This window comes from Pongo abelii, chromosome 1, assembly GCF_028885655.2.
Source record: "Pongo abelii isolate AG06213 chromosome 1, NHGRI_mPonAbe1-v2.0_pri, whole genome shotgun sequence".
In the NCBI taxonomy this organism is placed as follows: domain Eukaryota; kingdom Metazoa; phylum Chordata; class Mammalia; order Primates; family Hominidae; genus Pongo; species Pongo abelii.
This window is the reverse complement of record NC_071985.2, coordinates 101,285,020-101,306,794: the sequence shown is the minus strand read 5'-3', so window position 1 is coordinate 101,306,794 and position 21,775 is coordinate 101,285,020. Positions and strand designations below refer to the sequence as shown.

Here is a 21,775-nt window from a genome sequence, read left to right as displayed (position 1 = left end):
ATATATATATATATACACTATATATTACATATATATAATATATATTACATATATATTACATATATATAATATATATTACATATATATAATATATATTACATATATATTACATATATATAATATATATTACATATATATTATATATAATAGTAGTGTTAAACCCCTTACACAAGTAATGATGCAACATCCTATGTCAATGACAGAATCTGATAAGTTGGAAGAGTATACTGTAGAAGATACATACTTCACTTTTTTTTTTTTTAGATGGAGTCTTGCTCTGTCGCCCAGGTTGGAGTACAGTGGCGCGATCTCGGCTCACTGCAACCACCGCCTCCTGCGTTCAAGCAATTCTCCTGCCTCAGCCTCCCGAATAGCTGAGGTTACAGGCGCCCACCACCACCCCTGGCTAATTTTTGTATTTTTAGTAGAGACAGGGTTTCACCATGTTGGCCAGGCTGATCTTGAACTCCTGACCTTAGGTGATCTGCCAGCCGTGGCCTCCCAAAGTACTGGAATTACAGGCATGAGCCACCACCCTGACTCATGCTTCACTATTGAAACAAACATTTTTGTGTACAGAAGAAAAAAAAATCTCACAGTTAATAGTGTCAGAGATAGTGAAAATACGAAACAAGAACTGCTTACAAGAAAGGAGCACTCAGCGGACCAAACCACTGCCAGAGCCGGCGGGGAAGTGACTTATGCCTCTCCCTTCTTTACCTCCTGTCCCCTCCCCTTGTCTCCTGCAATGAAGCACCTACTTAATCTGTGTCCTGTGGAGGTCCCCTTTGGCGGCCAGCTGGAAGCCCATGCACCCTTCTTCAAATAATGGCTTTCAATGAGCAGACTAGAACGTTTAGGATTACAAAGGAAACCGATTCCTTTCAAACCTGATTATCTTTGTGATGTGGTACTGTGTGCATATCTTCTTTAAAATGCATTAAAGACCACTGCACTCCACCCTGGGCGACAAGAGGTGACTGTGTCTCAAAAAAACCAAAAACACTCCCCCCTCACCCCCAAAGCATTAGACGTCAAGGCTGGCAGGGATGTCTGTTCTCTTGAAAGTTCAATATAATTATTCAATACTTTAAATTCACTGTAGTTTCAATCCATTGGTATGGAAAGTGTTTTGAATTATTGTACTGATTTTTTTCTATCCTCTTTCTGAAATGCATGCTAATCGCGTTTGGACCTTGGACATCTGCCTTCCTGAACATTTCTCTCCTGTTTTTACATTCTTATTTTGGTTTGTGGGAAATATTCTTGACATTATCTTCAACTTAATTTTTGTTCTTGCTTCTACTATTTTAGTTTAATTTCCAAGTATTTTGATATTGAACTTTCAAGAGAACAGACATCCCTGCCAGCCTTGACGTCTAATGCTTGGGGGGAGGGGGAGTATTTTTGGTTTTTTTGAGACACAGTCACCTCTTGTCGCCCAGGGTGGAGTGCAGTGGCCTTTAATGCGTTTTAACGAAGATATGCACACAGTGCCACATCACAAAGATAACCAGGTTTGAAAGGAATCGGTTTCCTTTGTAATCCTAAGCGTTCTAGTCTGCTCATTGAAAGCCATTATTTAAAGAAGGGTGCACGGCCTTCCAGCTGGCCGCCAAAGGGGACCTCCACAGGACACAGATTAAGTAGCTGCTTCATTGCGGGAGACGAGGTGGGGACAGGAGGTAAAGAAGGGAGAGGCATAAGTCACTTCCCCCGCGGGTTCCGGCAGCGGGTTGGTCCGCTGGGTGGTGTTGGGTGAAGCGGAAGAGCAGATGGGGACCGGGAAGGCGTTGTCGGTGACATCACGGAGACGGCGATTTCTGTGTAGATAAGGCAGCGCAGGGTCTGCTGCTTCGCCACCTGCTGCTTCGCCACGAAAGAGTTCCCGTGCCGTGGGAGCAAGTCTGGGACCGCTGGTCGGACCCGAGAGTCGCAGCTGTGTGTCAGGGCTAGGATGGCTCCGAGATGCGCGTGAGGCAAGTGACCGTGCATGTAAAGGGTGAGGCATATGAGGCTGTGGCGGGGCGGAGGTGTGTGAACTCATTACATACCATGATCACGAAGGTTCTTTTTCCAGAGCGAAGCTTGCCCATTGGACTTTGGGATGTATTGACCCCTGCGATTTCTCCAAATGTGGGAAACGCGACTGCGTAATTTGTGGCAGTGGGGGACTGGGTTTGCGCTTTCTCCTGGATTGTTGTTTTAAGAGTAGATTTTGTTTGCTGTGGAAGCGTATACCAAGCGTTAGTATGAACTAATAAACAGATGTTTATTCCCGTCTGTAACTTATGCTCAAAGTAAAGATTTTTCCAGGTAGTGGTTGGTTCTCACGCTTGTAATCTCAGCAGTCTGTGCTGAGATGCCTTGATAACTTTATGTTAATACCGCTCTGGAGTTTGATGTCAGTGTGGGTAAATATGGCGGACCCGTCTCTACTAATCTCTTAACTTTTTTTTGTTCTATAGAAATAAAACTAAGCTTTTCTTTTCCCTATGGGAGCCCATTGTAAACATTTATCTACAGCAAACACTCCACTGGAGTGCATGGTGGGATCCCGGCTTACTGCAACCTCTGCCTCCTGCGTTCAAGCTATTCTCCTGCCTCGGCCAGCGAATACTCAGTCTCCTAAGTAACCGAGATTACAAGCGCAGGCCACCAGAAAATTAGGCCCGGCTAATTTTTTGAATTTTTAGTAGAGACAGGGTTTCACCATGTTAGCCAGGCTGGTCTTAAACTCCTGACCTCAAGTTATCCGCCGGCCTGGGCCTCCCAAAATGTTGGGATTACAGGCCTTAGCCACTGCGCCTGGCCTGTTCACAGACTTTACAGACACATTTTGTTTACAGGCTTTACAGGCACGGTTCAGTTGCAGTTAGCATATATTATATTTGGCCCAAGACAAGTGTCTTTTTTTTTTTTCCAGTGTGGCCCAAGGAAGCCAAATTTAGACAATCCTGCTCTAGAGGGTTTGATTCATGGTTCCACTGGGTTATGCTTATTGCCTATAATTCCATTTGATATTTTCCAAATTTGATTTTTTTAAAAGCGTTTTCCTGAAGCACCCTAAAGCTTTCCTAATAATATGGGAACATAAGCCCGATTGGATGTATCAAAACCCAGCTGGAATCCTGCAACTTCTAACCTTACTGTTAGATCAAGAAGCAAAACACCCACCAGTCCAAGGGTCAGGGAAGCTGAAGATCATGCCCAAGCTGTAACAATGCCCTTCCCAGTATACAAAAGCATGTAACAGCCACTCGAATTCTATCTTCCAAGTGTCTCCTGTTGCCCAGGCTAACCTAGAGCTATCTAAAGATGGCAAATCTAGGAAATGTGCATTCAGCTTAGCAAAACTGACACATTACAAATCCACCACAGGCCACTTCTTTTCAACGTGGCATCAATGTACACCTTCCTCCTCCTCCTTCTCTTTTCCTCCTCTTCCTCATCCTCATCCTCTTCTTTCTCTTCTTCTTCCTCCTTTTTCCTCCTTGTAAAACCATACTTAAGGTTCAAATAAAGACAATAGGAAAATCATACTTTTTCTCATTCAGTGAAAATATGCCAACCCTTTCCCCAACAGGATAAAGTCTTTTATTTGTCTTTGAATGATGTTCACTCCTTTTTTAGCTAGATCACATTCCATATTTGCTATCCTGTAACCTAAATATTGAGATTTCTAAAAGTTAATTATTAATGAATATGCTAGTTAGGATGATGGAAGAGAATTCTCAAGAAAAGTATTGGTTAATATATACCCAAATGTATTCATCTCAAAATAATGAATAAATACTCCTAACTATTACAAGTCCTCATTTCTGCAACTGTCACTGGCCCTAGCTGGTATTTGTAACTATCTTCACATCTTGCACTCACAGCCATTTCCTTTGGGCCTGGGCCAGTGGACATGAGCATGAGAAAGGCCAGAACCAGCGGTGCTCCTCACCGCACCATCCTCGGGTCTCCAGAGGTGGGATCCCAGGCAGGGACCTTTGCTGAATTCTAAACTAGCTCTGGGGATACAAGAACAGCTGCCTTTGAGAAACAGTTCAGGTCTCCATATTCCAGACTTCCTAGTAGGACTAAATGCTTAATGTTCACACGGGAATTCATGGTTCTCCTAAAACCCTGCGGTGGAGTGCCTTCCTTCACCGAGCATTTATTGGGCGCCTACTAGGTGCTAAGCTGGCTCTGGGCAAAGGGCTGCAGCCTGTGCAAACTCCAGGTCCCTGTCTGGTGGATCCCACCTCTGAGGGCCCGAGGGCGACGCGGTGAGAACACCACGGGTTCTGGTCCTTCCCATGCGCTCGTCCGCTGGCCCCAGGCCCGGTGGAAATGACTGTGAGCGCAAGGTGTGAGCGGGGCTAAGAATGGGAAAGCGAGTGACTTCCGCCGGAGAAGCTGCAGTTGTCGCCTACAGAGGGGCCAGCGAATTTTGAGACGGTGAAGAGCAGGCAGGGGAAGCAGTGAAGAGCAGACGGTGAGGAGCAGGCGGCCGTTTGGCCGTTGGAGTCCCCCAGCTGACTCTGCCCGGGTAGAACCTCCAAAGTGCCCAAAGACTCGACTCTTGGCTTCATTGTCTCCCGTGTTCTGGGTTTCTGGAGTGCGCGGAATTGGACGGGCCACAAATATATGAGATTATCTGCAGCCAGAGGTTAAAAAGCCATTTCTGGTATCAGCAAATGAGTTTAAGACACAAGCCATTAGGGTCTCTGTGGCGCAATCGGTTAGCGCGTTCGACTGTTAACTGAAATGTTGGTGGTGCAAGCCCACCCAGGGATGGCACCTTTTACTTAGGCAAGATTCACACTTTCTGTTTAAAGACTTTAATCCTGGGAATCCTCCAGACCTCTACTAGCTTTAAATCCGATGCCAAAATATGCTGCACGAAGGCTTAAGTTCCATAGAAGTTCCTAAAAATAGGAATATTTCAGCAAAAGTAATTTTTCAATAGAGCCTGAGCCTGGGGCTTCAGAGCTTACGCCATAGCCACTGCACCTATTTCATCACCTCCTGAAGCTGGGTTTTTACAATTGCACATTCCTGGAAATCCAAAACTCCCAATAGTTGAAAACAAGAAAACCCCAGTCTTCACTTGTGATGAAGCCTCAATTTCTGGGTTGAAATCTTGGTTCATTCATGACGTGACTTTTAAAACGTAAGTGTATTTTCTGTACCTCAATTTCTTCGTCTATAAAAAAGAGCAGCCGGGCGCGGTGGCTCACGCCTGTAATCCCAGCACTTTGGGAGGCTGAGGCGGGTGGATCACGAGGTCAGGAGTTCAAGACCAGCCTGGCCAAGAAGGTGAAACCCCGTATCTACTAAAAATACAAAAAATTAGCCGGGTGCAGTGGCAGGTGCCTGTAATCCCAGCTACTAGGGAGGCTGAGGCAGGAGAATCGCTTGAACTCGGACGGCAGAGGTTGCAGTGAGCTAAGATCATGCCACTGCACTCCAGCCTGACGACAGGGTGAGACTCCTTCTCAAAAAAAAAAAAAAAAAAGTGCTTTCCTTGGCCGGGCATGGTGGCTTACGCCTGTAATCGCAGCACTTTGGGAGGATGAGGAGGGCAGATCACCTGAGGTTAGGAGTTTGAGACCAGCCTGACCAACATGGTGAAAATACTCTACTAAAAATACAAAAATTAGCTGGGCATGGTGGCGGGTGCCTGTAATCCCAGCTACTCGGGAGGCTGAGGCAGGAGAATCACTTGAACCCGGGAGGCAGAGGTTGCAGTGAGCCAAGATTGTGCCACTGCACTCAAGCCTGGTGACAGAGCAGACTCCATCTCAAATAATAATAATAATAATAAATAAATAAACAATGCTTCCCTCATGGATTAATCTAACATTTGTGAATCCAAAAGTAAGTGAGACAGGTCTCAATAAATTTAGAAAGTTTACTTTGCAAAGTTAAGGTGGCACCCATGACAGCTTCAGGAGGTCCTGGCAACATGTGCCCAAGGTGGTTGGGTACAGCTTGCTTTTATTCATTTTAGGGAGACAGAATATATTGATCAATACATATAAGATTTACACTGCTTCAATCTGGAAGGGCGGGACAACTCAAAGGATGGGGGGCTTCCAGGTCATAGGCAGATTTAAAATTTTTCTGGTTAGCCATTGGTTGAAAGAGTTATTATTCCAGAAGGGAATTTCTGGGTAAGATAGGGGGTTGTGGAGACCAAGGTTTTATCATGCAGATGAAGCCTCCAGGTAGCAGGCTTCAGAGAGAATAGATTGTAAATGTTTCTTATCAGACTTAAGGTCTGTGTTGATGTTAATGCTGTTTGGATTTTCCTGAGTTCCAAAAGGAAGGAGAGTATAATGAGGCATGTCCAACTTCTTCCCATCATGGCCTGAACTAGTTTTTCAGGTTAACTGTGGAATGCCCTTGACCTAGAGGAGAGGTCCATTCAGATGGTTGGGGGGCCTTAGAATTTAATTTTTGGTTTACACATTTGATGAGAAATAAACATAAAGCATTTAAACACCTAATAAATGTTCATTAAATGTTAGCTGCTGTAACTATTTTCAGTGGCATCATCATCACCACTTTCATATTTTACCTCAGCCTTTTAAACAACTGCTTATCTTTTTATGGTATGGATGAGCCAGTGTATATTTAAATGGCCCTCAGCTAATGGACACAAAATTGTGTCTCATGCTTATTCTTATAAAAAATTACTCAGAGAACATCCTTATACAAATATCTTTCATCATTTGTGCAAGGATTTCTTAAAACAGACTTCTAGAAATGGACTTGCCTTGTCAAAATATTTGTGCCTTTCCAATTTTTCTAATTGATACTTAATTGACCTCTAAAGAAGTTGGGCCTAGTCATATTCCCACATCCTAAGAGAATGCTCCTTCCTTGGCCACACTATCTGACATTTAATAGCAGCACAAACTCTTCACTTTTGTTTGGGGAATGTTATTGCTTGCTGGTCTCACACACAGCCCTGAATCTTACAGGTAAGGAGCTGGTGCTACGCTGTTCTCCTTTGTTCTCCTGACCCCTGAGAATTCTGGGAAAGTGGTTCACAAGAGACTTGAGGTTAGATTCACCTGACTGTAAAAGTGCTGACAATGGGTGTTCCCACTGTTCCTGTGACAGGGAGCCCAGACTTCAGCTGCTGAACAAGAACTGAGACCTAACCCTCCAGAGTGGGACCTTTAATTTGGCACAGAGTTGGTCCTTAGCCAAATAAAAATTGAAAAGGGGAGATTTTAAATTTTCATCTAATTGAGACTTTATATAATGGATCTTTTTCTTATTTTATTGTGGCAACAAGAGGAGAGATTGCATTCTTGGGTTTTTATTGTGGAACTTAATAATACTGGCTATTCTACTGCTCTTGTGGAATTGTTTGGTCTATGCTGGTTCATGGTACTTGCTATGAAACACTGTCTGGTGAGCTGAATAGGCAAGTAGCTAAAGAAAATGTCATAAGAAACAGAAATAGGAGTTGAGTCCAATCTCTCTCCTGCACTGCAAGATTCTGTTGCAGTGGTCCCTACACCTATTGCCATAGCATGCCCCCGCCCCTCAAGTTTTCTTTAAAGCTAAGAAAATAGAAATAGAGGATGGATTCTCAAATAGATATAACTAGAGTTAAGTAAAGTCTTATTTTGATTCTTTCAGAGGTTTGGATATCATAGTTATCTCAGGCTGCTGTAACAAAATACCATCTACTGGGTGGCTTAAACATTTATTTCTCACAGTTCTGGAGGCTGAGATGTCCAGGATCAAGGTGCCAGCAGGTTTGGTTCTTGGTGTTAGTCCTCTTCCTAGTTTCTAGATAGTGATTTTTTTTTATATAGTATTTACCCTGGCAATAATAATCTTATTTTTCCATTTGGTTAGTTTTTCATGTATCTATTACTTAATACTAGCCAGTTTCTCCCCAGTTCTGTAAATCTCCCCTCAAGACATAGAAAGACACAATCATTTTGGTTGGTTTGCTTGCTTGTATGTTTCTTCAAGAAATTTTTCCTGGCTGGGCATGGTGGCTCATGCCTGTAATCCCAGCACTTTGGGAGGCCCAGGCAGGTGGATCACCTGAAGTCAGTAGTTCGAGACCAGCCTGGCCAGCGTGGTGAAACCCCGTCTTTAATAAATATATAAAAATCAGTCGGGCATGGTGGTGGGCGCCTGTACTCCCAGCTACTAGGGAAGCTGAGGCTGGCGGGCACCTGTAATCCCAGCTACTCGGGAAGCTGAGGCAGGAGAATCCCTTGAACCCCAGAGGCAGAGGTTGCAGTGAGCCGAGATCACGCCCTTGCACTCCAGCCTGGGCAAAAGAGCGGGACTCCTTCTCAAAAAATGAAAATGAATAAAAAATAAAAAAGAAGAAAGAAATTTTTCCTGGCACATTTCTATCTGTTACATTCTGCATGACTTGCTCTTCAGGCTTATCCCACAGCTGTTATCATAATATCTCTCTTTACTGCACCATCTTGGGATTTCCACTGCCTCTCTCTTTTGTTAGATCCCCTGCTTCATGGATCTCAAGGGGGTTCATTCCTCACTCACTTCTTCCTTTTGATGATGCATATCCTCCAAAACCTCCTATAAAGTGGTTACCTTAGAAATAAACTTTTTGAGACACTGCATGTCTGAAAATGTCTTTTATACCCATATATTTAATTGATATTTTACTAGATAGAGATACAAAAAGATAGGTTGAAATAATTTCTCTCTCAGATTTTTAAAGGCACTGCTTTGTGTGTGTGTGTGTGTGTGACAGAGTCTCACCTCACTCTGTTGCCCAGGCTGGAGTGCAGCGGTGGAATCTCAGCTCACTGCAACCTCCACCTCCTGGGTTCAAATGATTCTCCTGCCTCAGCCTCCCCAGTAGCTGGAACTACAGGCCCAGCTAATTTTTTTATTTTTGGTAAAGATGAGGTTTTGCCATGTTGGCCAAGCTGGTTTTGAGAGAGGAGACCACTCCTCATATTGTCTTATATTTAATTTCTTGTTTGCTGAAAAAGTGGAGGTTGAAAGAATGGGCAGAAGTGAAAATCACGGTCAGACAACCGGAAGCCACATTTTGGGCCTGGTTGTTAAAATTCAGCCCCTGACCTCACCACCTGTGCTATCTATAAATTCCAGACATTGTATAAAAAAGCATTATGAAACTCCCTTTTCTGTTCTGTTTCTGATTACCGGTACGTGCAGCCCCCAGTCACGCACCCCTCACTTGCTCAATCGATCATGACACCCCTCACACAGGCCCTTTAGAGTTGTGGGCCCTTAAAAGGGACAAGAATTACTTATTTGGGGAGCTCAGTTTCTAGGATGTGAGTCTACCGATGCTCCCAGCTGAAAAAAGCTCTTACCTTCCACAATCCGGTGTCTGAGGGATTTTGTCTACGACTCCTGCTACAGTTTCAAACTCCTGACCTCAAGTGATCTGCCTCCCTTTTCTTTGCAAAGTGCTGGGATTACAGGCCTGAGCCAAGGCTCCCAGCCCTTGTTGTTTACTGTTTTCCATAGTCATTTCTGAGAAAGAAAAAAGTAACCCTTTTCTGCTCTCATCTAGAGCTGGTCTGACAAACACTTAGGCCATGATGTTCCATGGTTAAAACTAAAAATTTCATAACACCAATATCAGGCAAAGTTACCCTCTCACTAACCTGAAAGAAATACTATTTCACAATCATATTTGAGCACAAACAGAACACTGTTCAAACCATAATATGATCAAACATCCCAGCTACTAATAGTGACTGTTAATTATTTTATTTTTTATTTTTTTGAGATAGAGCCTTGCTCTGTCACCAGGCTAGAGTGCAGTGGTGCAATCTCAGCTTACTGCAACCTCTGCCTCCTGGGTTCAAGCGATTCTCCTGCCTCAACCTTCCGAGTAGCTGGGACTACAGGTACCCACCACCACACCCAGCTAATTTTTGTATTTTTAGTAGTGACTGGATTTCACCATATAAGCCAGGCTGGTCTCAAACTCCTGACCTTGTGATCTGCCCCCCCTCAGCCTCCCAAAGTGTTGGGATTATAGGCATGAGCCACTGCACCCAGCCTTTATTTATTTATTTTTTTTCAGACAGTCTCTGTTGCCCAGGCTGGAGTGCAGGAGCTTCATCTCAGCTCACTGCAACCTCTGCATCCTGGGTTCAAGAGTTTCTTCTCCCTCAGCCTCCCAAGTAGCTGGAATTACAGGCAAGCCCAACCATGCTTGGCTAACTTTTGTAATGACTGTTGATTCTTTACCAATTATGTGTTTAGTCCTGCAACCTTTTCTCCCACTTTCTGGATAAAAATATCGAGATTCCCAAAAGAATTGTCCCACAATTTCCCCATAGTGTTTGCTGTCTCCTCTGTTGCAATGAGCCAATATACTCAGGTTTGACTATAGGTTTGTTCCTGATGGTTATACACTGGAGCACATCAACACCATAGAGAAGATGGATGCCATTCTGATTCTTCGTTATTTGCCTCAAACTGTTCTCCCATCTCCCCTCCCAAAAGCCTACAGAATCTTCTACTCATTCCTATTATTTTGAAACTTCTATTTTCATCCACCATGCTGGGTACTCAGTGTGCTCTTTCAATATAGGAATTTATATTTTAGAGGTATCATTCCAAAGATGTTTATGCATATAAAATTAAAGGTATATATTTATTTCCTGCAATTACCATCACCCTTTTGATACACTTTTGATGTATAATAAACCATCCCAAGCTTATTGACTTAGAATAACAATAATTGGCCCGGTGCGGTGGCTCATGCCTGTAATCCCAGCACTTTAGGAGGCCGAGGTGGGCAGATCACGAAGTCAGGAGATTGAGACCATCCTGGCTAACACAGTGAAACTCTGTCTCTACTAAAAATACAGAAAGTAGCGGGGCGTGGTGGCGGGTGCCTGTAGTCCCAAGCTACTTGGGAGGCTGAGGCAGGAGAATGGCGTGAACCTGGGAGGCGGAGCATGCAGTGAGCCGAGATAGCACCACTGCACTCCAGCCTGGGCTACAGAGTGAGACTCTGTCTCTTAAAAAATAAAAAGAGAATAACAATAATTTGTTATTTTTAGTGATTCTGTGAGTTGGCTTGGAAATTCTTCTGGTCCAAGCTGATTCATTTGGGGCTGGATGGTCTAGGATGGCCTCACACATCTGGGGTATAGCTGGATTGGTTGGAAAAAGTGGGATGCATGGATCTTTTTCTTCATGTGATCTCTACAGCAGGCTAGCTTGGGGGGATCTTCAGATCACGGCCTCAGGATTTCAAGTGAAGCAAAAAGCAGGTAATCCCCCCATGTGCAAGTCTCTCTTCTGCCAGGTTTGTGAAGGCACCAACATTTGCCCAAAGCAAGTCACATGGCCAATCCCAGATTCAAACAGAGGAGAAATAGATTCTCTTGATGAGAGAAGCTGCAAAATATAACCACTGTTTTTTTCAATCTATCACAGTATACCATACTGGATTATCAGTAGCTTCCTCATTTTTCTTTCTTTCTTTCTTTCTTTTTTCTTTTTGAGATGGAGTCTCACTCTGTCGCCCAGGCTGGAGGGCAATGGCGCCATCTCGGCTAACTGCAAGCTCCGCCTCCTGGGTTTAGCCGTTCTCCTGCCTCAGCCTCCCTAGTAGCTGGAACTACAGGCACCCGCCACTACGCCTGGCTAATTTTTTGTATTTTTAGTAGAGATGGGGTTTCACCGTGTTAGCCAGGATGATCTCGATCTCCTGATCTCATCATCTGCCCACCTCGGCCTCCCAAAGTGCTGAGATTACAGGCGTGAGCCACAGCACCTGGCCATGACACAAGTTTAAAAGAATAATTTTTGTTTGTTTGTTTCAGATGAGTCTCGCTCTTTTGCCAGGCTGGAGTACAGTGGCGTGATCTCGGCTCACTGCAACCTCCGCCTCCCGGAGTCCAGCGATTCTCCTGCCTCAGCCTGCTGAGTAGCTGGGATTACAGGTGCCCGCCACCACGCCCGGCTAATTTTTGTAATTTTTGGTAGAGAAGGGGTTTCACCAAGTTGTCCAGGATGGTCTCAATCTCTTGACCTCATGATCCGCCCTCCTGGGCCTCCCAAAGTGCCGGGACTACAGGCGTGAGCCACTGAGCCCGGCTAAAATAATAATTTCTATTTTATTGTTTTATTTTATTTTATTTTATTTTTTGAGATGGAATTTTGCTCTTTTGCCCAGGCTGAAGTGCAGTGGTGCGATCTCTGCTCACTGCAACCTCTGCCTTCTGGTTTTAAGCAATTCTCCTGCCTCAGCATCCCGAGTAGCTGGGATTACAGGCACCAGACACCATGCCCGGGTAATTTTTGTATTTTTAGTAGAGTTGGGGTTTCACCATGTTGGCCAGGCGGGTCTCGAACTCCTGACCTCATAATCGGCCCACCTCAGCCTCTCAAAGTGCTGGGATTACAGGCATGAGCCACCTTGCCCGGCCTAAAAGAATAATTTTAAAACATCTTTTTTTGGTCAGGCTTGGTGGCTCACAACTGTAATCCCAGGATTTTGGGAGGCCAAAGTGGGTGGATCACCTGAGGTCAGGAGTTTGAGACCAGCCTGGCCAATATGGTAAAACCCCATCTCTACTAAAAATACAAAAAACTTAGCCAGGGGTGGTGGTATGCTCAAGTGGTCCCAACTACTTGGGAGACTGAAATGGGAGAATCACTTGAACCTGGGAGGAGAAGGTTGTAGGGAGCCGAGATTGGGCCACTGCACTCCAGACAGGGCAAGAGAGAGAGACTCTGTCTCAAAAAAAAAAAAAAAATGGCAAGCAAGGACCCCATGGCCGGCAAGATCCAAACCAGTAAAGGAGCAGCTCCTCAGAGATAGGCATGTGCATTAGACAGAAAAAGTAGCCTTAACATGACTCCATATGATAATCAGCTCATTAGAACTCATGCATATGGACTATGTATCTTGCATGTACTTAAAATTATGGGAGGGAGGCAACGTGCAAGCACACAAGGGCCAAAGTAACTAAGCAACCCACCTATCAATCAAAAGGCAAACACTGGCTAAAGATTAGGCATCCCTGTGAAGAGAAGAAAAAAAAACCCCACATAAAAAGACCCAAAGTACACCGAACTAATACTGATCTCATCTCCCAAAGTTCAGCCCACTCTCCCCACTCCGAGAGTGTTACTGTGCTTAATAAACTTTTGCTTTGCTTTGCTTGGCTGCTTTGTGTGTATCATGTACAGTTCTTTGTTTGGGACACCAAGAGCCTGGACTGCACGGAACCATCTGGTAAGAATTAGGATTTTTTTTCCTAAGGGTTAACAAACCAACTCTTTGGAAAGACTTGCTTCACTACTGTTATCAACCAACGGCCTGATACTTTCCCTCCCTTTTGTGGTTTTGACAAAGCAAGCAAGCAGCATTCCCTCCTGATAAGAGACCACCAACCTAGGAATGATTCTGGCCAGACTACAGAGGTGTACAGTGAGGGTTTTCATGTCCTCTGCATCAGCTTTTTATGTCAGAGGGCCTCAAACTCCACTCTCAGATGATTGCTAATGCCACCATTTTATGAACGAAGCTCAATTGCACTTCTGCACATTTTTCCTCTTATAAATATTGATATTGGAATACTATTTGGTATTGCTCCCATGAAAGATACATTTGCAGAATGTACTCAAATTAGAAGCATTATATAAACACTATAATGTAGCAATGGCGCATCCAGTTCTCTACACTATAGAAATATCTGTGGTGTAGACATTTCCACAATGACCAAAGATATGTGTACAAGAATGGTGACTGCAGCATTCTTTGTTACCCTAAAACCATGAAACCAACCTCATCTTTTTTTTTTTGAGATACAGTCACACTCTGTTGTCCAGGCTGGAGTGTAGTGATCTCAGCTCACTGCAGCCTCCACCTCCCAAGTTCAAATGATTCTCCTGCCTCAGCCTCCCGAGTAGCTGGGATTACAGGTGCGTGCCACCACGCCTGGCTAACAAAAACATTTTGAAAAGGGTTAAATAAATAATGCACAAACTAAGGAAAAATACTGTTTTCAAAAATGATGGAGAGGATCACTATGATGATGAATGATTCCACTGGTCACATTATTGATAGAGCAATCAGTAAATCCAGGCACATCCTGGAGATACTACTGGACTCCTATTACTAAAATATGAAAAAACAGAGGCATGTAAATTACTCGTTTAATCGTATAACCGACTGAATTAGAATTTTATCACACCAGAAGTGGGTTCCTAGGTCTCTGTTTCAGGATTCTTCAGTTACACAGGGTAAACCCGCCATTTCAGGAGATATCCGGTTAAGAATCTGGTTGGGGAGCTGTGCTGGCCCTTGTCATGGATCAGTCACAAATTACTGGCTTGGGGCTGGCCCTTGACATGGATCAGTCATAAATTAGTGGCTTGATACTCTGGGAAGATAAAATCTCCCCATTTATGTAGCGGTTGACAACACATGCATGCTTTACATGTTCCAGTAAGCGTCCCTGGATGGGCTCAAACCACCAACCTTTCGGTTAACAGCCGAACAAGCTAACCGATTGCGCCACAGAAACAAGCACTGTTGACTCCACTGGGCGATATAGGAAGGGCGCACTCACTAAATTTCCTCCGTCCCTTCTATTCTCAGGGCCTGCCTGGCAGGACGACTGAGCAAGTCCTTGGAAAACCAGAGAGATAAGAGCGGTGAATCGTGCTGGTCACCTTGGACACCTGCGCGTTAGGAGATTCTGGAGCCAGGACAGCTGACTGGCCTTCGCCCGCCCTGCCCCTATCCTGCTTCAGAAGCCCCCAGAAATTACACCGTTGGCCACCCAGCCCGAGCCGCCTGGGGTCCCAAGGGAAGCTGAACACCAGGTGGGCTCCCGGGATGGTTCTTCCCGTTCTTTGCGCTGCCTTCACCTAGTGAGAGAGCCTATGCCCATCCTGCCCAGTCGCTTTCGGGGCCGCTGCGGAGCTTCCGCTGCCATCTTCGGATCCTGTGTTCCCCACGGGGGCTCCACCAGGGCAGGGATGGTGGTGAGGGTCGCTCGTGGGTCCCCTCGCAGGGAGCAGGGTCTGGCACTCAGCAGGGCACACGACTAGGACTTGTCGAATGAATCCATCGTCGCCTTTAGCTTTTAGTTCTTTGAAGAGCCCTGACAGTGGAAATCAAGAGATTTTTTTCCATGGGGAAGTTCTTTTTACAAAGCGTTGATTTCTCGGCGCCCCGCGGGGCGGGCAACTGGCAGGGCCTCCTGTGCACCTTCTGCGCTGTGGAGCCGCTGGGGCTCAGCTGGGCGGTGGTCAGGTCGTGGGGCAGTAGGGCGGGAGTGGGGGAAGGGAAAAGCGAAAGCTAGAAAAGAATCCGGGGAGTCGTGAACCAGACATCCAGACCTCCTGAAAGGCTAGTGCAGACGTACAGTCGGGATCTTCTCGAAGTGAGAATTGTTTTTGTTTGTTTTTCTATTGCAGCAGCATGGGGAAATAGAGAGAGAACCTAAAAGAGCCCCAAACTCGAGGATCTATTGCTCCCCAAGAATAACATCTTCCAGAACTAGACAGAAACTAGGCGTCTAGGAACCCTGAAATCCTTGGAGGAGTAGCATCATCCTGACCCTCTGTGCTCCCTTTGGCAAAGGACTTGCTTCCATTGTTTTTTTGTTCAATTGTCTGTTTGTTAAATAAATAAAACCCTTTTCATATATCTTTAAAATTACATTGATTCTATTGTTTTATGATTACAAGCAATGCTGCAGTCATCATTCTTGTACACTTCTCATTGGCCACTGGTGTATTTCTATAGGGTGGAGGCCTGGAGAGCAGTTGTTCCAGCATAGTGTTTACATAGCTTTTATTTCATTCCGTTTTCTTTCCTTTATTGCTTTATTAGCTATAACCCTTTTCAGTGGCTGCTTTAGGGTTTCTGGGATACATCTTTAATTTACCACATTCTGTTTTCAAGTATAATTATACCTCCCTTTCTGGCCTTTATCCTAGTGTTATGTATTTTTACTTTATGCATTATAAGCTTTGTGATTATCATTACTTTCATTTATTATGTCAAATATTCTTAAAAGATTTAAATTATAAGAAAATGTGTAGTACATGCTTTCTAAATGCCATTTCCAATATTCATTTTTATATAGGTCCACATTTTTATCTGGGATCCTTTTGCTTCTGCCTGAAGGACTCAAAATTTCTTGTAGCGTGAGTTGGTGAATTCTTTTAGTTTTTGTATGTTTTTCAATGCCCTTATTTCACTCACAGTTTTGAAATTTTATTTTTGCATAGAATTCTAGGTTAACTTTTTTTCTCTAGTACTTGAAAAATGTTGCCATTTATGAAACATTGTCATTATAATATCATCTTTCTTTCCTGTGTTTGTAAGAATGGCATAAAGCTGATTCTTGTGGTGGTTATATAGTTTTCAGAATGTGTATTTAAATTTAAAATATTAAATTTTACTAAAAATCTAAAAATATTCATCATGAATGTCCTAGATTCATCTTAAGTTCCACCAACAGTCCACTTAAAATGCGCCCAACCTGAGGGTCAAACCTACCTGCTGACGTGTAATTTGTGTTTGTGAGACATTTTCAACAGCATTTGCTTTCCCCAGACTAGTGATTTTCCTCACATCTGAATGTCTTCAGTGCAAAAGGAAATGTTTTTCTTCGCAAAAATACTTTCAAATATTCTTACTTCAAGTAAATTCATTAAAAACAAACTTCTCAGTTGCATCCCTAGAATCCATCGAAAGCCCGGGAGAGACAATCAAGTGCTTCAGGATCAAGAGCTAAACAGGGGAGGACAAAGCGTGGCTTCTTCACTAGGAGTCAAGCCAAAGTCAACTGATTTGGTCTCCAATGGAGATCGGAACTTGGTTCACCAGCGACCGGAGGATCCGGCCCAGAAGAGGGACTATCTCTTCATGGTGCCTTCAGATAGAAAATCTCCTAGGATTTCTTTCTTTCCCTTTGATCTACTTCCAACTCTCCCTTTCTATTTCTTCAAGACCTTTTTCGGATCCCTGCTGCGAAGGACCTACGGGGCCGGTGCCCTTCCCCACTGGTCCCTCTCTGCCTGGTGTCTTAGGAGCCCCGGCTCACCCTGAACATTACTGCCTGCCGGAGACAGCTACAGGACCAAGGAGCGAGGCCCTGTGGTCGGAACCACAGCGTCACTGGGCACCTGTGCCTCGCGGGCTCCTAGCAAATTGAATAAATGCCCCCTGAAGCTTCTCTGCAGGTCACAGGGAAGGGGAGGGTGGCTGCCGACACAGCAGAGAAGCTTCAAGAAGCGTCGGGAGGACCTGGCCCTACCCGTGGGCCTTGAAGACAGGCCTGGCCAGGCTGATTTTGTCCGGCAGGCTCAAAGAAAAGGTTCAAGGGTGGCCCAAACCTCAACCCCGAGATTAAGGCTCTTAAATGTCTGACGGTTTTGAGACTCTTCAGTAGAATCGATCCCGCCTGTATCAGGAGACTCCTTTGCCAAAATTCAGAGACCAAGAAAGAGAAAGATTGGGCAGATTAAGTCTGTAATTAACCAAACAGGAAACAGAATTTTTCTGACAAATTTGATGTGTGCTGTGAGAAAAAGACTAGCCTCTAGGAGAATCTGTTTTTTTGGCTTGAGTGTAGGGAAGAATGGAATTGCCACCAACAATGACGTGTTGAAACGGCAGGTTCATCAGGCTGTAGATGTGAAGGAATTAAAAATATTTTACCCCAAAATACATTTCTTTGACATATTCTGAGATGTCTATTCAGAAAGCCAGCTGCAGAAGTAGCCCTGCAAAGTTGTATTTTGTTGGGGATATTTGCATCCGTAGGGAATGTGCATTGATGCAGCCAAGTCTTTCCTTGCCCAGATCTAGGAAAGATTAAGTGAGAGTCTGATAGCTGTAAAGGTCTGAAAGAAATTTTAGGGTTTATTCTCTCTGAGAGCTGCTAACTGTAAGGTTTCATTTACATATTAAGACCACCTTTGCTAGCAAAGGCTCTTCTTCTCTCCCTCCCATGACCTGTCTTGCTCACAATAAATGGATATACCTCTGACTCTGATGGTACCTGGTTTTGGCCATGCTTTGAGCCTTCAGTCATTCTGTTACCTCGAGATGGTATATAAGCCTCTGCATCCCATTGTGGGTTTCATTCATGTCCGTGTGAAGAGACCACCAAACAGGCTTTGTTTGAGCAACAAGGCTGTTTATTTTACCTGGGTGCAGGCGGGCTGAGTCTGAAAAGAATCAGCGAAGGGAAATAGGGGTGGGGCCATTTTATAGGATTTGGGTAGGTAAAGGAAAATTACAGTCAAAGGGGGTTATTCTCTGGTGGGCAGGGGTGGGTTCACAAGGTGCTCAGTCGGGGAGCTTTCTGAGCCAGGATGAGCCAGGAGAAGGAATTTCACAAGGTAATGTCATCAGTTAAGGCAAGAATTGGCCATTTTCACTTCTTTTGTGGAATGTCATCTGAACAGGCCATTTAAATTTCACTTCTTTTGTGATTCTTCAGTTACTTCAGGCCATCTTGATGTCTACTTGCTGGTCACAGGGGATATAATGGCTTAGCTTGGTCTCAGAGGCCTGACATTCCTGTCTTCTTATATTAATAAGAAAAATAAAACAAAATAGTGTTGAAGTGTTGGGGCAACGAAAATTTTGGGGGGTAGTATGGAGTAATAATGGGTGATGTTTCTCAGGGCTGCTTCAAGTGGGATTAGGGGCAGTGTGGGAACCTAGAGTGGGAGAGGTTAAGCTGAAGGAAGATTTTGTGGTAACGGGTGATATGGTGGGGTTGTTAGAAGGGGCATTTTTCATATAGAATTATTGGTGATGGCCTGGATACAGTTTTGTATGAATTGAAAAAAGAATGGAATAAGACAAGGAGAAAAACAGGTGTTAAAGGACAAGAATTGGGAGGACCCAGGACATCCAATTAGAGAGTGCCCAAGGAGGTTCAGCATAGCCCTGCCGTCAAAGATTATTTATTTACTTTAAGAAGGAGTTAAGAGTGGCAATTTGGGGATAGCACCAGGAGCTATAAGCTGTGATGGCTTGGAGAAACAGTGTAAACTGGCAGTGTAAACAAGAGCAGGGCATTTATGAGTAGTTGAGAACGGTGAATAAGAGTAAGACTAGACAGAAGATAGTAGGGATGACAAGTTTTTTGGGGTGCAGTCCAAGTTGGTCTGGTGTCTGGAATGAGACTGGGGCCTAATAAAAAGGAACATCTATACAGGAGCTTAAATGGGCTGTACCCTGTAGCATTCCAAAGACAAGCCCGAATTCTGAGAAGGCAAGTGGTAAAAGTATTGTCCAGTCCTTTTTAAGTTGGTGGCTGGGCTTGGTGAAGTGTGTTTTTAAAAGAGCATTAGTCCGTTTTACCTTTCCTAAAGATTGAGGACCCTAAGGGGTATGAAGGTTTCACCGAATACCAAGAGCCTGAGAAACTGCTTGGGTGATTTGACTAATAAAGGCTGGTTAGCTATTGGACTGTATAGAGGTGGGAAGGCTAAACTGATGAATTATGTCTGACAAAAGGGAAGAAATGACTGTGGTGGCCTTCTCAGACCCTGTGGGAAAAGCCTCTACCCATCCAGTGAAAGTGTCAACCCAGACCAAGAGGTAGTTAAGTTTCCTGACTCTGAGGCATGTGAGTAAAGTCAATTTGCCAGTCCTGGGTGGGGGCAAATCCCCTAGCTTGATGTGTAGGAAAGGGAGGGGGCCTGAGAAATCCCTGAGGGGTAGTAGAATAGCAGATGGAACACTGGGAAGTGTTTCCTTGAGGATAGATTTCCACGATGGAAAGGAAATGAGAGGTTCTAAGAAAAGGGCAAGCGGCTTGTAACCTACATGGAGGAGGTTATGAAATGACGACAGAATAGAATGGGCCTGTGAAGCTGGAAGGAGATTTTTTCCTTGGTCTAAGAACCATTTGCCTTGTGTGGGAAGAGATTGATAGATGGAAGTTTCAGCAGGGGTGTATGTGGGAGTGGCCAGATGTGAAGGAGAAAAACTGCCCTGAGGGATAGAAGTTGGAATGCTAGCTGCTTTTTTTAGCTAACTTAACAGCCTAAGCATTGTCCTGAGTGATGGGATCTGATGCCTTTTGATGGCTGCTTTTTTAGCTACCTTATCAGCATAAGTGTTGTCCTGAGTGATGGGATCTAATGCCTTTTGATGGCCTTTGTAGTGAATGACTCCAGCTTCCTTTGGAAGTAAAGTGGCTTTGAGAAGCATTTTTATTAAAGAGGTATTAATGATGGAGGACCCTTGCACAGTGAGGAAATCTCTTTCAGCCCATATAACAGCGTGGTGGTGCAGAATATGGAAGGCATATTTAGAGTCAGTATAAATATTGATGCATAGTCCTTTTGCAAGAGTGAAGGCCTGAGTTAAGGCAACCAGTTTGGCTTGCTGAGAGGTAGTGGAGGGTGGCAGAGTGGTAGCCTCAGTGGTAGGTGTGGAAGATACTATAGCAAAACCTGCCTTTGCTGGTGAGTGGCGATTAGGCCTGGTGGAACTGCCATCAATAAACCAAGTGTGTTCAGGGTGAGGAACATGAAAGAATATGGGGAAATGGAGTGAATGTCAGGCAGATCAGAGAGATACAGTCATGGGGATCGGGTGTGGTATCAGGAATAATGTGGGAGACTGGATTGAAGTCTGGGCCAGGAGCAATGGTAATTGTGGGAGACTCAACAAAGTGTGAGTATAGCTAAAGGAGCTGGGGAGCAGAAAGTATATGCATCAGGTGGGAGGAAGAATATAGATTTTGGAAGTTATGAGAACTGTAGCGAGTGAGTTGAGCATAGTTTGTGATTTTTAGGGCCTCTAAAAGTATTAAGGCAGTGGTAGCCACTGCACACAGACATGAGGGCTAGGCTAAAACAGTGAGGTCAAGTTGTTTGGACAGAAAGCCAGACATGGTCCTGGCTCTTGTGTAAGAATTCTGACCCCACCAACCATGCCTAGGAAGGAAAGGAGTTGTTTTGTAGAAGGGATTAGGGTTTGGGAGATTAGCCAGACATGGTCAGCAGGGAGAGCACAAGTGTTTTTATGAGAATTATGCCGAGATAGGTAACAGATGAGGAAGAAATTTGGGCTTGACTGAAGTAATGGGGGCTGTCTGTGACACTTTGCAGCAGCACAGCCCAGGTAATTTGCTGAGCCTGATGGGTGTCAGGGTCAGTCCGAGTGAAAGCAAAGAGAGGCTGGGATGAAGGGTGCAAAGGAATGTAAAGAAAGCTTATTTGAGATCCAGAACAGAATAATGCATTGTGGAGGGAGGTATTGAGGACAGGAGAGAATATGTGTTTGGCACCATGGGGAGGATAGGCAAAACAATTTGCTTGATAAGGCACAGATCCTGAACTAACCTATAAGGCTAGTCTGGTTTTAGGATAGGTAAAATGGGGGAATTGTAAGGAGAGTTTATAGGCTTTAAAAGGCCATGCTGTAACAGGCAAGTGATAACAGGCTTTAATCCTTTTAAAGCATGCTGTGGGATGGGATATTGGTGTTGACTGGGGTAGGGGTGATTACGTTTTAATGAGATGGTAAGGGGTGCATGATCAGTTGCCAAGGAGGGAGTAGAGGTGTCCTATATTTGTGGCTTAAGGTGGGGAGATACAAGCGGAGGATGTGAAGGAGGCTTTGAACTGGGGGAAAAGGTGGCAATGAGGTGTGGTTGTAGCCCAGGAATACTCAGGGAAGCAGATAATTTAATTAAAATGTCTCAACCTAATAAGGGAGCTGGGCAGGTGGGGATAGCTAAAAAGGAGTGCATAAAAGAATATTGTCCAGGTTGGCACC

The 21,775-nt window shown here is 44.4% G+C and overlaps 1 long non-coding RNA gene and 1 other non-coding gene across 2 annotated transcripts; both read left to right on the top strand.

The window, feature by feature from the left end:
• The first annotated feature begins 2,026 nt into the window (after positions 1-2,026).
• Positions 2,027-2,195, top strand: LOC112130812 (U1 spliceosomal RNA). Its single transcript, XR_002913020.2, has one exon. It is a non-coding gene; the product is annotated as a U1 spliceosomal RNA (small nuclear RNA).
• A 2,053-nt stretch (positions 2,196-4,248) lies between these two features.
• LOC129049432 (uncharacterized) lies at positions 4,249-15,669 on the top strand. Its single transcript, XR_008512495.1, has 3 exons — positions 4,249-4,483; positions 14,609-14,835; positions 15,433-15,669. It is a non-coding gene; the product is annotated as an uncharacterized LOC129049432 (long non-coding RNA).
• The last annotated feature ends 6,106 nt before the right edge of the window (positions 15,670-21,775 follow it).